Source organism: Cebus imitator, unplaced genomic scaffold (assembly GCF_001604975.1).
Source record: "Cebus imitator isolate Cc_AM_T3 unplaced genomic scaffold, Cebus_imitator-1.0 Scaffold56, whole genome shotgun sequence".
Classification (NCBI taxonomy): domain Eukaryota; kingdom Metazoa; phylum Chordata; class Mammalia; order Primates; family Cebidae; genus Cebus; species Cebus imitator.
This window is the reverse complement of record NW_016107371.1, coordinates 2,390,144-2,406,579: the sequence shown is the minus strand read 5'-3', so window position 1 is coordinate 2,406,579 and position 16,436 is coordinate 2,390,144. Positions and strand designations below refer to the sequence as shown.

The 16,436-nt window shown below is 42.0% G+C and overlaps 1 protein-coding gene across 3 annotated transcripts in view; it reads right to left on the bottom strand.

Annotated features, from left to right (window-relative positions):
• Nucleotides 1-16,436, bottom strand: part of BAALC (BAALC binder of MAP3K1 and KLF4) — a 132,925-nt gene that overhangs the window by 6,711 nt on the left and 109,778 nt on the right. The gene's annotated exons all lie outside the window — the stretch shown is intronic.

Here is a 16,436-nt window from a genome sequence, read left to right as displayed (position 1 = left end):
CAACATCATCCCGATACCAAAACCTGGCAGAGACTCAGCAAGAAAAGAAAACTTCAGGCCAATATCCATGATGAACATAGATGCAAAAATCTTCAATAAAATACTGGCAAACTGATTGCAACAACACATCAAAAAGCTTATCCACCATGATCAAGTAGGCTTCATCCCGGGGATGCAAGGCTGGTTCAACATATGCAAGTCTATAAACGTAATCCAACACATAAACAGAACCAAAGACAAAAACCACATGATTATCTCAATTGATGTAGAGAAGACCTTTGACAAAATTCAACAGCCCCTTATGCTAAAAACCCTCAATAAACTAGGTATTGATGGAATGTAACTCAAAATAAGAAAAGCTATTTATGACAAAACAACAGCCGATATCATACTGAATGGGCAAAAACTGGAAGCATTCCCTTTGAAATCTGGCACTAGACAGGAATGCCCTCTCTCACCACTCCTATTCAATATAGTATTGGAGGTTTCAGCCAGAGCAACCAGGCAAGGAAAAGAAATAAAGGGCATTCAATTAGGAAAGGAGGAAGTCAGATTGTCTCTATTTGCAGACAACATGATTGTATATCTAGAAGAGTCTTAGTCCAAAATCTCCTGAAACTGATAAGCAACTTCAGCAAAGTTTCAGGATACAAAATCAATGTGCAAAAATCACAAGCATTCCTATATTCCAATAACAGACTTAAAGAGAGTCAAATCAAGAATGAACTGCCATTCACAATTGCTACAAAGAGAATAAAATACCTAGGAATACAACTAACAAGGAACGTAAAGGACCTCTTCAAGGAGAACTACAAACCACTGCTCAACAAAATAAGAGAGGACACAAACAGATGGAGAAACATTCCGTGTTCATGGTTAGGAAGAATCAATATCGTGAAAATGGCCATACTGCCCAAAGTAATTTACAGATTCAACGCTATCCCCGTCAAGCTACCAATGACTTTCTTCACAGAACTGGAAAAAACCACCTTAAACTTCATATGGAACCAAAAGAGATCCCGCATAGCCAAGTCAATTCTAAGCAAAAAGAACAAAGCTGGAGGAGGCATTACACTACTGGACTTCAAACTATACTACAGGGCTACAGTAATCAAAACAGCATGGTACTGGTACCAAAACAGAGATATAGACCAATGGAACAGAACAGAGGCATTGGAGGCAACGCCACACATCTACAACCATCTGATCTTTGACAAACCTGACAAAAGCAACGGGGAAAGGATTCCCTGTTTAATAAATAGTATTGGAAAACTGGCTAGCCATGTGCAGAAAGCAGAAACTAGACCCCTTCCTGACACCTTACACTAAAATTAACTCCAGATGGATGAAAGACTTAAACATAAAACCTAACACCATAAAACCCCTAGAAGAAAACCTAGGCAAAACCATTCAGAACATAGGTATAGGCAAGGACTTCATGACCAAAACACCAAAAGCATTGGCAACAAAAGCCGCAATAGACAAATGGGACCTAATCAAACTCCACAGCTTCTGCACAGCCAAAGAAACAGTCATTAGAGTGAATCAGCAACCAACAGAATGGGAAAAAATTTTTGCAATCTACCCATATGACAAAGGGCTAATATTCCAGAATCTACAAAGAACTAAAACAAGTTTAGAAGAAAAAAAAAAATAAGCCCATTCAAAAGTGTGCAAAGGATATGAACAGACACTTTACAAAAGAAGGCATACAGGAGGCCAACAAACATATGAAAAAATGCTGATCATCACTGGTCATTAGAGAAATGCAAATCAAAACTGCATTGAGATACTATCTCACACCAGTTAGAATGGTGATCATTAAAAAATCGGGAGACAACAGATGCTGGAGAGGATGTGGAGAAAAAGGAACACTCTTACAGTGTTGTTGGGAGTGTAAATTAGTTCAACCATTGTGGAATACAGTGTGGCAATTCCTCAAGGACCCAGAAATAGAAATTCCATTTGACCCAGCAATCCCATTACTGGGTATATATCCAAAGGATTATAAATCATTCTACTGTAAGGACACATGCACACCTATGTTCATTGCAGCACTGTTTACAATAGCAAAGACCTGGAACCAACCCAAATGCCCACTGATGATAGACTGGACAGGGAAAATGTGGCATATACACGCCATGGAATACTATGCAGCCATAAAAAATGATGAGTTTGTGTCCTTTGTAGGGACATGGATGAACCTGGAAACCATCATTCTCAGCAAACTGACACAAGAACAGAAAATCAAACACCACATGTTCTCACTCATAGGTGGGTGTTGAACAATGAGAACACCTGGACACTTGGAGGGGAGCATCACACACTGGGGTCTGTCAGGGGGGAAATAGGGGAGGGACAGCATGGGGGTGGGGAGTTGGGGAGAGATAATATGGGGAGAAATGCCAGTTATAGGTGATGGGGAGGAAGGCAGCAAATTACACTGCCATGTGTGTACCTATGCAATAATCTTGCATGTTCTTCACATGTACCCCAAAACCTAAAATGCAATTAAAAGAAAGGAAGAAAAGAAAGAAAGAAAGAAGAAAGAAAGGAAGAAAGAGAAAGAAAAAGAAAAGAAAAAGAAAGAGAAAGAAAGAAAAAAAAGAAAGGAGAAAAAAAAGAGAGAGAAGGAAGAAAGGAAGGAAGGAAGGAAGGGAGAGAGGGAGGGAAGGAAATCCCACAGAACTCTGTTTTAGGGTAAAGATCTTGGGGCCCACAAGGAATTTCTCTGTGAGAAAGTATGAGGGAGTTCCCCTGGAAGGTATGTGGCCTTCTATCTTTGCAGTTATCTATTTGGGAACAAAATGGTTTTTGGTGACTCAGTTTCTAAGCTTAACCTTTCCCTTTGGCTTACTGAGTTTGGGATCCTGAGATTTTTATTTTCCTTTCACAGAAATATCCGAAGGTCCTCAGAATTTGCATTAATCTTTTGAGATTATCACAAATACACATACACACACACACACACACACACACACACAATCAGGAAGGATCACCCACAAAAATGCATGCACATATGTTTCCTATCAGAGGTTTCTTTGTTGAATCTTTAATACCAACGCAGAACCTGGAATAGGGCATGTTCAGTAAAACGCTGTTGAGTGAATGAGCTACGGTCCATCAAAGGGTAATATGAAAGTTTTCACCGTCGGCTTTAGTAGAGTGGTTAAGGGTTTCAGCTTTGGAGTCAGAGAGACTTTAGTTCAAATACTGGCTGTATGATTTCACTTTGGGCAAGTTTTTTCTAACCTCTCTAACCCTTATCTGTAAAATGGGGAATAATAATATCTCTCTCATAAGGTTTTTGTATGGATTAAATAAGGTAATACATGTAAAGTACTTAGTACAATGCCTATCACTAAATGAAAATGAAAAAAAAAAAAAAACCCACCTTAAAAAGTAGGGTAGACTGTCCACTTCTAACTAAGGATAAACCAATGGCGAAATTCTGAATTAATATTAAACATTAAAACACTAATTAAATTGTAGGTTCTTCAAGTATGTGTGCCCAGTCCCTGATTCTCCATTCCCCTCAAAAAGAAAACAACTTTGGTGAGGGGCATTCTTGTGCTTATTCTGCTCAGTGATTTTGTGCTGGGGGTGAGCATAAGTGAGCCTGTGAGTCGCCTCCACTAGTGGATGGACACGGTTATTTGCTGCCCATCCCCATTCCAGAAAGGACCTGTTGCCTCGCTGCAGGGAGAACAGTTAGCAAGTAGCCTCCAGTTGTCCCTTTGGGGGTCAGCCTCAGCTGCAGATAGTCACCTCACTCAGTAAGGCCCAATTTGTAGGTAAATGGAAGGGCATAAAGGCCTGGCCATTTGGGTCCCAAACAGGTCAGCTCCCACAAGCCACTTATCTGCACAGGGCAGGGGTGGCTGAAGCTATTGTCAGCTTGCATTGTGGCTGGACTTCTCCCTTAATCCACTCCTGCTTCCATCACCCCTTTCCACAGGTGTGGGCCCCAAGGGCACTTCCTAACATCCTGTATAATGATATCTCATGGTCTGCCTCCTGGGAGCATAGTCTGCCTCAGATCCAGTGGGAACACCCCTCCAGGCATGAGCACCTCCTCATGCTGGGTGTTTGAGATATGCTCATTTTTCATACAACATGGCCCTGAACACAAGCCAACTACTTCCTCTGTAGTGCATCCAAACAAATGGTGGATTATTGCACTGATGGAGAAAAATCCATTGCTCTATTTATTAACAAACGATACGTATGTTTCTAACATGTCACATATATCCTGTGTCCTTGTGTAGCTGATGGCGACACCCCTCTCTAGATTCCCTTCACTCTGCCAGAGCATCTCTCCCAGCAGATTCCCTTTACTCTGCCAGAGCGTCTCTCCCAGCTGCTGTGACTGTTGGCTGCTAACTGCTCACCGCACACCCTTTTTTTTTTTTTTTTTTTTTTTTTTTTTTTTAAGAGAGAGAGTCTTGCCCTCGCCCTGTCACCCAGATTGGAGTGCGGTGGCACAATCTCAGCTCACTGCAACCTCTGCCTCCCAGGTTCAAGCAGTTCCCTGCCTCAGCCTCCCAAGTAGCTGGGATTACAGGCGCCCGCCACAACATCCAGCTAATTTTTGTATATTTAGTAGAGAAGGGGGTTTTAACATGTTGGCTAGACTGGTCTTGAACTCCTGACCTCGTGATGCACCCACCTCAGCCTCCCAGGCCTGAGCCTCCACACCCAGACAGCACACCCTTCTTTTGAGATGTGCCCTCATCTAATTGGAGCTACTTCCTCCAGGAATGCCAAACAGGTCTATGTCCTGGAGAGACCCATATCCCTTGCCTGATTGTTAGGATACAAACAACTGCCCTTTTTGCCTCTGTGGGGTACAAATCCGTGGTGCTTTGCATGCCCCAGGGTTCCTTGTGGGATCAGGCTGAGAGTAGACTACAGCTGTTCAGCTGATTGAGCTCACACTTGCTGGATCTGATTCTCTGCCCTGCCCTGCTTCCTGTACTACTATGCAGATTTCACCTGAGAGTACTTTTTCAATTACTTGCATCCTTTCAATTACTTGCATCCTTATCTCGGGTTCTGTGTCTAGGGAAGCTAACCTAAGATAATACTTTATGGGTGATTTGAGGAACATTTAAGGATAATTTTACTCTACATAATTTTAGCCTTATCTGTTGATTTCATGAGATAGATGTCATTGCTTTCCTCGGTGTGTTCCCAAGTACCTAGCATAGTTCTGAGACTTCATAAGCTCTCAGTTTAACTTTGGTCGAATAAATGAATGAATGAATGAGTCCACTACATTTGTGATTGTACCCTTGCTTTAACAACCAGTAGGCAATACTGCTTAGGGCTCAGTCTTACATTCAAGTGTTCTGAGCCTGAACTGGTACCAAGGCTAGCAAAGACTTTTATGGGTTTATTTTTCCCAAAAAGCAGAGAACCAATAAAATCACACTACCTTGAAACTAAACATCTCTTGTTATTTATCTGTAACTCCTCCTGTCCTTTAAAGCATTCTTTCTAAGAGTAGTGAGGACTAAGCTCTGATTTTTTAACTTGCCCAAATTCCTAAGGGGTCTGGGGAGTCATACCCTACAAACCACAAATTCTCATCACATGGGTTTTATTTAACCCTGTATATCGTGACTTACTTCCCAGTCTGACTCTGGCATAACAAGGAAGAAAATCAAAATATTTTACCCCAAAACATGTTTTTCTGCCATATCTTGAAATGGCCCTGAAAAGCCGTCCCTTGTGGGAAAAACCACATTCTACAGAGAATCCCCTCCACCCCCCTTTTTTTCCCCTTTCTTCCTTTCCAGATCCAGGTGATAATCAGCTATGAGCTAGGCACCCTTTTAGGTCGGATAAGAAACATTTTACAACCTGCTTGTCCTGAAGTCTGCTGAGAGCTTCCTCTGCAGCAAAACTTGGTCTCTACAGTCCTTTGTCTTAACCTGAACATCTCCTTTCTATTGAACCTAGGTCTTCCAATAAACGCAACCAATTGTCTACCAGAAAATGTTTAAATTTACTATTGCCTGGAAGCCCCTGCCACCCGCCCGCCCACTCCGCCTTGAGTTGACCCACCTTTCTGAACCAACCAAGGTATTTTTAAATGTATTTGATTGATGTCTCATGCCTACCTAAAATATATAAAACCAAGCTGTACCCAGCCTACCTTGGGCACATGTTCTCAGGACCTCCTGAGGGCTGTGTCACTCGTATTTGGCTCAAAATAAATCTCTTCAAATATTTTACAGAGTTTGACTCTTTTCATCAACAGTAGTTACTTGATTTTCCCAGTTCACATTGGACTACCCCATGCCTGCGAAACACACACACACACACACACACACACACACACACACACAGACGCACACAGACACACATACACATATCCACGCACACACAAAGCGTTGTGAAGGAAAAGAAGACAGTGAGTCTGTTTCCTAAAGAAAACTGGGGTGAGGTGTCACTACATAGCTTTGAGGACTGGGGCATGGACTAGAATGCAGAGGCCTTCTTTGAAGTGAGCTAAATTGACTGTAGCAATACTCTCAAATTGGTGGGAGGTAAGAGGGCTTTCCAGAATGGAAATGGAAATGTTGCAAACTGCAGAAATCCTTTTCTTTAGAGAAGACTGTTGGTAAGATTTCACAAAAAGCTATTAAAGATGATACACAGCTCTCTATTTCAATCTGTGCTTCTAAGCTTAAAAATCTAAGCAAAAATCCAGCAGTTGGATTTCTAAGCCTGTTTAAGAGGGTACAAAGTAGTCATTCCTATAACAGCCACAGATATATATATAAATTATAATCCCAGTTACAATAGGGCCATTTCTTAAATCTGCATTTCATAAGCCTGCACAATGGAAATGTTTAGAGCACAAGCTTTGGAGCCAGATAGACCTGGGCATAGAGCAAGCCTTTGCCACTAGTTAGCTGCAACAAGACATGTTGCTTTGACATTTGAGTCTCAGTCCTATTACCTGAAAAATGAAGGAAATGCCTGCTTTTCACTTTTCTTTGAGAGAATTAAGTATGCCACATAACATTGATAGGGTTACAAACTTCTCCTCGTTTATCCAGGGCCAACGAGTTTTAAAACTAAAGGTTCCATATCCCAGAAACCTCCTCAGGAGGCCCCAGCCAACTAGGACTGCTAGTCACCTCAGTTATAGCTATTAACTTTAATTTTATTCGTACAAGGATGATGTCAGTCAAACAGCAAATTAAAGCCTCATTATACTGAAACAATGACTACTGCTACTTCTAAATGGCAACAACAATAACTCTAAAAGATGTGCTTCTGGAAAAGGACAAACTAGAGTTCTGTACTCCCATGATATGGGCTCAAAAGGTTCCAAGCCATAAACAAATCCACTTTCAAGTAATTACACTGCATTTAAGTTAGCAAATTAGTTAACAATACAGTTTCTCAGAAACATTTTATAAAAGAGAAGCTTTCAAATCTGAGACATCAACGGAAAGGTACCCAACCAAAAGCAGCCATGAGGATGTTCAAGAGATTAGTAGTCATGGCAATTGAGGACTAAGCTCTGATTTTTTATGTTGCCCAAATTCCTTTCTAAGGGGTCTGGGGAATCATGCCCTACAAACCATAAATTCTCATCAGATGGGTTTTGTTTGACCCTGCATATTGTGGCTTACTTTCCAGTCTGACTCTGGCATAACAAGGAAGAAAATCAAAATGTTTTACCCCAAAATATATTTCCTTGCCATACCTTGAAATTGCCCCGCAGAGTCTCTTGTGGGAAACATCCACATTCTATAGAGAATCCCTTTTCCCCTTTGTTTTCCTTCCTTCCTTCCCAGATCCAAGAGATGATCAACTAAGAGCCAGGCACCCTTTTAAGTCTGATAAATTTACAACCTGCTCTCTTTAAAGTCTGCCATCTAAGAGCTTCTTCTACACAATAAAACTTGGTCTCCACTTTCCTATTTTTAAACTGAACATCCCTTTCTATGGATCCCAGGTCTTTAGACAAACTCAACCAATTGTCAACCAGAAAATGTTTAAATTTACCTATAGCCTGGAAGCCCCCGCTTTGAGTTGTCCCACCTTTCTAAACCAAACGAATGTATTTCTTAAATGTATTTGATTGATGTCTCATGCCTCCCTAAAATATATAAAACCAAGCTGTACCCCAACCACCATGGGCATATATTCTCAGGACTTCCTGAGGGCAGTGTCATGGGCTATGGTTACTCATATTTGTTTCAGAATAAATCGCTTCAAATATTTTACAGAGGTTGACTCTTTTCATCAACACAATCTAGTTGTAACTCTAAAACCTTAGCTTTCAAGCCCAAACAAGAGGAAGATGATGAGAAAAAAAAAAAAAAAAACTATAACGCCAGATAATTTCTCTAGAAGATTGGAGGAGTTGTTTTACCCTCCTCTAAGAAAAGCACATAAGTACAGGAAACAGTCACGCCATTTTGTCCTTCAGTGCCTGTGATGCTTTATACAACATACTTTCCCCTCTGATGTAGTTTTTCAGCCAGCCAAACCTTTTTATTTAACATCACACCCCTCTCCCTTTTTAATGACAGGAAAAGAAAATGTTTCTATTGCGATTACTGGCTTTAAAAAAAAAACAAAACAAACTTATGGCTTCCAATTCCTTGATGAGAGGAGCCTAATTGGCACCTTTTTATCATGCAGCTGTGCCAATCCTGCCTCCACTTCTAACATTTTTGTTTTGTGAGTTTTATCACCATTGACTCTTGTTAATGGGCCACCTCTAGTTTCTCACCTAGTTTTACAGCTTTTCAGCTCTTTCCTTGCCTCATTTTAATGTCTGCAGCTTTAGTACCCCATGAATCATAGATTTTAGTCTTCTTGATATGCCTCTTTAATTAAAAGTAGTCTGCCATTTCTCAAGGGTAAGCAGATTGACCGTGATAAACTCTTGGCAGTCTCCGACCCAGATGGACTTGTTTATCTTGGGGTTCAGGTGTCAATAATCAGCCCGTTCCCTGTGGAGGCTGGGACAGCTTGGCTGCCCCTAGAGACCTGGATTCAAGACTGCAGCTACCTTTGCTCAGCCTTTTCTCACTTTTCCCCAAAAATGGAAATAGAGATGTTCTCAGCTTTGCTTGAATGTCACAAATACAGCTGTACCTAACAAGGGATTATACAAACCTTTTCATAGTTCTTTGCAGACAACAAAGAAAAGCACGACTTCTGCAATGATGATGTGTGAGACACCAATTTTTCTGTATACGTAGTACTTTTAATTATAAAAGGAAGACATAATTATGGCAAAAAGAAATTCAAAGAGAAGGGCTTTTAGTGCCTTTCCCAGAGATAATTATGGCCTATAATTTCTTATGGAATGTTGCAAGGATTTTCCAGGCATATACAAGCATAGGGCTCTGTTATTCTCTCTCCCTATATTCTTTACTGCCTTCTTGGCCTTCAACCACAGTTTAAATTATAGATTTATTTTTTTAACTTATTTTTTACTTCCTCCTCATATTGTAAACTTAAAGACAGTAGGGATCCAGCCTGTTTTGTCCACTATAATATCACCAGACTCTACTTCAGTGCCTGTCGCATAATAGACACTCAATAAATAATTTGACCATGAACACGTGTGAAAATAAATCTTCAGAAAGAAAAGAAAAGACAAACTTCCGGGAACAGAAACTGTGTGCATTGCCCTGCCTCAGTGTCCTAGAACTTTCCTACAAGAATTCAACTATGTCCATGATTAATCATTCCTTGCACCATCTTGGAGAGACAGGTGGGAATGTTACTGTATTCGCTTTCCAGTGAGGCATCTGAAACCACTCGGGCAAACGCAATTAGCTCAAAGGCAATGTCAGTATTAGTGATGAGTAAAACTAAAGATGGTGGCCCCAGGTTTCATATCCCACCTCTCACAACTCTGCCAAAGCTCATTCTAAATTATCCACCATTAAGTTTCAGATAATGGGAAGAAAGAACCTGGGCTTAGAAGCAGACAGACCTGGGTTTGAATTTGAACACAGCCAAATCATGACTCCCTGGACCATGTTGACCAGATACCTAGTTTCTGAGCCTCTGTTTTCTCAGGTACAAAATGCTGCTGCTTATCTTTTAGAGTTGTGAGGGTTAAAAAGTATGTCATAGTGTGTCTGGCACTTTGTAGGCACTTTAAAACATTATTTCATCCCCTACTCCTTCCCAAAAGATTAAAGACTAGAGCTTTATCAATTGCAACTCCAGATGTTTGCCTTCTCTTCAGACAGGTCTCATGAAAGGAAGATACACAATAATGCATCCTAATTGTTCTCAAATTCTGTGAATTTATTTGCTGCTGCTTTGTGAATTTGTACGGCATTAATGCAACGTCAGTCGGGATATTTGATCATAGCAACTCCACCAAGGTCCAGCTGCTAGCCTCAGAAGACAAGGGTCAGACCATGCTGCAGATAAAACTCTCAAGTATCCTCCAAACCTGGAGCATATCCTTTGCAGACCACAGCCCCCTGCCCCATCTACACTTACACTCACTCCGTCTAGGAGTTTGTATCAAGTGCCAAAAGGAGTTACTTTTCAATTTGAACCTCAGATAGAAGATCAGACATTAGGAAGGCAGCAGAACCTGCTTTAGAAAAGCAACTGAGCTCCCACAGAGCAGTCATCACAGGATGGTGGTGCAGAGTCAGGATGGGTGGGGTCGAAGCCATGGGAACCTTTTCTAATCTGAGTGATGACTAGGCTGTCTCATTCAATCATCACGTAGGTAGTGAGTACCTGTTAGGTATATAACCCTCAAGTAGGCTCAGGAGTCAAGGGAAGACTATAAAGAAAAATAAGGCGGTCTCTGCCCTGAGAGCCTTCTAGTTGAACTGGTTTGACTGCAGACCCTTAGATGAATGCCGAGTCTTGCAAATCTCTACAAGAGGTGGCAGCCAGTAAGTAGGTGCTCATCTTTGGATTGCCAAATTTCTTCCTTTTCCCAGACTTGTGCTAGAGAGTACACCAGAGTGCCCTTCTAACAGCTTTTCCCAGAGGTTTCTGTTGTTCTTTCCCTCCTTTTAATGTCCTGGTTTTGTTTTGCTAGAAGAGACTCATGTTTACTTCCCAAACTCTTCCTTGATATGTCTCACGTTAATGTTATCTGGGAGAACTCCTGGGCTGGTCCTAACCTCCTTCCTTGATCAGGTTTCCTATCTATGTGGGCCTTCACCTATCTTTCTTAGACTGGGCCAGGCCTTGCCTGTTGACCAGACACTGAGGGAGGGGAGAAGGAGAAAACTCCTTAGCTGAGAATCAGTCCCCCTGCTAATTCCTTTAGCATGGTCCAGTCACTTTGCCAAGAATAAGAAAGCAACTTGAAAATACACAGCTTCTGAAGACAGGAGGGTTCCCTACAAGACCAGCCACATGTCAGAGCCTTTTCTACTTCAGCTGTAGCCACATACACATTTCTACTGCAGCTGAATACTTAAGGAGGTAGTTTAAAAAGGGGCTGAGAAAAACAAGAGTCCTAAGCCCAAGGAAATGGTATATTCAGGTTAGAGAGTAAATGTTTGGAGGCAGCCCAGAGTTCCTGAAAAACTAACCAGCCGGTGAAGACAAGCAAATACAGCACTGCCTCTCGTGTTGTTTGTGGAGCTCAGGTAGGGAGCTGGATGAAGGAGACCAAGCCAATGGTTTATCAGACACTGCGGAGTCAGTAAGGCCCCAAAGGACTGGGGAAATCAAGGTGTAACAGAGAAAGAGAAAGAGCTCCCCACTGAGACAGTCAGTTCCAATTTGTGAAAGATCATTTTTGCCACAATGTTCTTGCCAGTTAACACCTATTAACACCAGACATAAGGCGGGGGGAACCGGAGGGAACTGACAAAAAGGAAGGTATGGTTTATTTGATGGGACATGAAGTGGAGGGCTCTGAACGAGGTGCTGTTGCTCTCAGCTGTAAGCAACATGAGCTGCCCCATCACCCTGGGGAAAGCAGTTTAAACATGAGGCAGCATCTGCATTATCTGCGTGTCTAAGAGACACACTAGGAAAAGACAGTATATCAAAGGCCCAGGAGGGAATAGAAAGAAAAGTATTTTCTTTGGGCAAATAGTAGGCAGTTGAGAGCCTCCCTGACTGTTGGTATAAGATAGCTCTGTAGACAGAAGCATCAATCACAGGTAAACTAAGCTTCTAAACTAACATTTTAGACAGAAAACCTTTGTCTTGGCCTTTGAGGGACTCAGGATGGCCAGTGACTGGTGAAGTCTCAGGATGTAAAGACCACTGATGAACTTTTATACGTGAACCCTTAAAACTGAAATTATCTGCTCCCTGATCTTATATTGAAAATAGTTATAGCCATGTTCATTTAATTATGAAAACAAAAGCTGCCCAGGCTGCTCATTGATATGCATCATCTGCCCAGGGGTGCTGCGTTGGGCAGGTATGTGTGGTCATCACTCCCCTGTGGCAGTTTCCACTCCTGCTGAAGCCCTATGGGAGCTGCCTCTGCCTCCCATTTTAAAGTCACATAAGCTTCCAGAATGTGTGTGTGTGTATGTGTGTATGTGTGTGTGTGTGTGTGTGTGTGTGTGGCATGGGGGCTTGCTTTCCCTAGCTATATCTGAGTCTCAGTTCCCATCTGTAAATTGGATACAACAATGTCAACATTTTAGAGTTATTGTGAGGATTAACAGATAATATAACAAATTGCTTAGCACCCTATGTCATACCTAGACCACATGCGAATAAATAGTTGCTACTGTCTGAGTGCGGTGGCTCACACCTATAATCCTAGCACTTTGGAAGGCCGAGGTAGAAGGATTGCTTGAGCTCAGGAGCTTGAGACCAGCCTGGGCAACATAGTCCACTCTCCTCTTTACAAATAATTAACAAATTGGCTTGGCATGGTGGCGCGCTTAGTTGGGAGGCTGGGCTTGAGCCCAGGTGGTCAAGGCTGCAGAGAGCAGTGACCAAGCCACTGCACTCCAGCCTGGGTGATAGAATGAGACCCTGTCAATAAATAAATAAATAAATAGTTGCTACCACAAGGAAGACGGGCTGAGCACAACTTACTGATTTTTAAATCTTTTGTTCCGTAACTGGAACTCAATCATAAAGCATATAAAGCTGCATAACCACTTTGGAAAACCATTTGTCGATATCTGTTAAAGTCAAATATACTCCTGTCCTATCACCCGGCAATTCCAGTCCTAGGCATGTTCCTAAAAGAAATGATGTCCACAAAGGAAACTTACACAAACATTAAAAGCTGTATTGTTCACAATAGCCCCAAACTGAAAACAACCCAAATGTCCATCAAGTAAAATGGTTACATTGCAGTGTATTCATATAATGAAATATACATAACAATGAAAATGAGAAAATTATTGCAACTCAGAACAACATGGGTGATTTTCACAAGGATAATGTTGAGCAAAAGAAGCCAGACTTGAAAAAGCTCACACTTGTATGATTCTATTTATAAAAGTCTCAAAAATAAGCCAAACTGATCTATAATATTAGAAGTGAGAAGTATGGTGACATTGTGGATGTGTGAGCTGGTGATAATGTTCTATGTCTTCATCTGCATGATGGTTACATAGATGTACCACCTTGTAAGAATTTGTTAAAGTTATGAGTTGCATTTCTTTGTGTATGTATGTGATATGTGGTAGCCTGTGTTATTGCTCCTAATTCTTTGCTCTCTCTCCACTTTGGACAGGGTATGTTTCCCTCCTTAAAGTTGGGCTTGTCCATTTGACTTGCTTTGGCCAATGGGATATTGCTCAGTATGATGTGAGAAAAGACATGAAATGTGTTCAAGTCGTTTGGTTTTGCCCCCTTGGGTTTCTGCCATAGTCATAAGAATATACCCTAGAAAGCTGATGCTTTCTTGGCCTGGTTTCCAGAATAAGCCAGCCCTGGAAAAGTCAGGCTGAGCCTATTTAAGTTACAGCTGACCATGGTGGCAGTGGTGGGGGTGGGGAGGAGTTGTTGTTTCAAGCAACNGAAATGTGTTCAAGTCGTTTGGTTTTGCCCCCTTGGGTTTCTGCCATAGTCATAAGAATATACCCTAGAAAGCTGATGCTTTCTTGGCCTGGTTTCCAGAATAATATGTATAGAACAGACTGAGCCAGCCCTGGAAAAGTCAGGCTGAGCCTATTTAAGTTACAGCTGACCATGGTGGCAGTGGTGGGGGTGGGGAGGAGTTGTTGTTTCAAGCAACTGAATGTTGCTATTTTTTGTTATACAGCATTATTGAGGCAACAATTGACTAACACACTATTCGTTTTTAAAAAGTACTTGAAGCTCTTATGTTCTGTCTTCTTAATAGCCACCTTTTTCAATTTAAAGTTACCAACATCCATCTCCAGCACTTATATGGCCTTATTCATGTAACACAACCAAATGAACCTCAGTTTTCTTATCTATAAAATGGGATCATACTTATTTCACAATGCTCTTGGGAGGACTTAAGGAGCCGGTAGACTTAAAAGCACTTTGTAAACTGCAAAACACAATTTTAAAGTGATGGATGATGGGGTCAGGTGGGGAAACAAGTGCATGGATCATGCATCCAGCAGGCAAAGCTGGTTCCTTTTGACCACTGTCCATCCTTGCTCAGAGGGTGGGGGTACAAGTATGTAGAGGAGACTAGAAGAAAAATATCTGAGCCTACAGTAGAACAGTCACCAAGCTTCTGAACATAGTTCTGTGGGTCCAGGCTGTCTTGAGAGATGACAGTGATGATTAGGTCTCTAGAAGGCCAGCTTATGCACAGGCAAAGTAGACAATACAGAACCCTAGGAAGCACACCACAACCCTTAAATCTACACCCCCCCATTACCTTCTCCAGTGTCTGCAGGGCCACCATTAGTGCTTCATTTAAGTGGGTTATGTCACTGCGTGCCTAACTATCCCCTGTTAATCCTTACTGCCATTCTTATCTACATCCCAGCTTATAGAGAGCAGGCCCATCTGTTCACTCATTTTGATATTATTTCCATTGTGTGGATAATGAACCTGAGATTCTGACAGATTAACTGATTTCTGAAAGGCCCTTTGTTAATAAGCTTTAGAGATGAATTTGCAACAGGTTTTCTGACCAAAACTTAGGGAGGCAACTCACTGATATGAGCAAGAATTCTATAACTAGATAATGGGTCGTATTCTCAGAAAACAGGTGGCATTGGCCCAAGGGGACAGGACCAGTAAGTTTTGGAACTGGGGCTAACCTGATTAAGCCTACCAAACTTAACCTGCATTGCTTACTTTTAATCACTTACTTCTAGTTAATCTTAACACCTATAGAGCTAAAAGTCCCTTAGCTAACCAATCCACTAGCTTCCTTACAAACTACTTATCTGATCTATAGATCACCATTGTTAACAGTTGCTAAAAGTTGTTTTTCAGGAACTTGGGGTTAGCTCTTGTCCAGTTAAAGCCAGTTGAGATCACTGACCCTTCAACTGGGTTGTAGAAATGCCCAAGAGGTGACCTCTTGAAGTCAGAAGGCCAAAACTCTTCCTGAAGATCACACAAACACAGCTATTTTCTGAACATAAATCATGTGAAGAGCCACGAACCATGACTATGGAAGCGCAGAACACTGATTATCTCACTTTCCCCCACTGCCAATCATCTTTCCCCATGCCTTAGACTACCCCGCTACTTTATCCCGTAGATAGCCCTAAATCCTATCTTTATGGAGGCAGATTTGGGATCTGTTCTTCTGCCTCCTCACTTGGCTGCCTCATGAATAAACTTTTTTGCAAAACCCATTGTCATAGTGATTGGTTTGCTGTCCACAAACCGAATGAGCCTGGTTTGGTATCATTTTGACAGAAGGATAGGAGAAAATGGGTTTGGAGTATAGGGTAAGCAGTGGATTTTGAAGGGGGTGGGGCATAGGGAAGATGAGGAAGTCAGAAGGAGGAACTGTGTAGAAGAGGAAGAGACTGCAGAGCCCTGAGCCTAGCCTACTGAGAGTGCTCATTCTAGGCTGCCCCTCCTGTACCCAGAAGAGGAGCTTCCCAACAATAGCTCTGGGAGAAAAGAAAGGATGCCAGCCATGTCCAGGGACATAACTGCCCTGCCTCTTCCAACAGTCTGGGGATGATGCTGTCACCACATTCTGCTATGAGTGCCACCCTTGAGGGCCCTTCCACTGCCCACCTAGTTGGAAGGCCTGAGTAAAATGTCAGACTTGTTTCCAACCACTCTGGTCTTCTCATTCCTTCCTCTACCCACTCCCCACCCTGCAAACCCCTGAGAAAGGCCGGCTGCCTGGCCTAAGACTGGTTCCTCTAATCAGCACAGTCCTCACCATCAACATGGTGACAGTGGCCACAGAAGACAAGATCCTTGAATAAAACTGTACTTAAGCAAATATAAACATGCAAACAAAAAGCAGCAATCATCAAGGCAGGGTTTTGGGGTGGGGTTTGCAGCAATTTTTACATGGGTGGGGT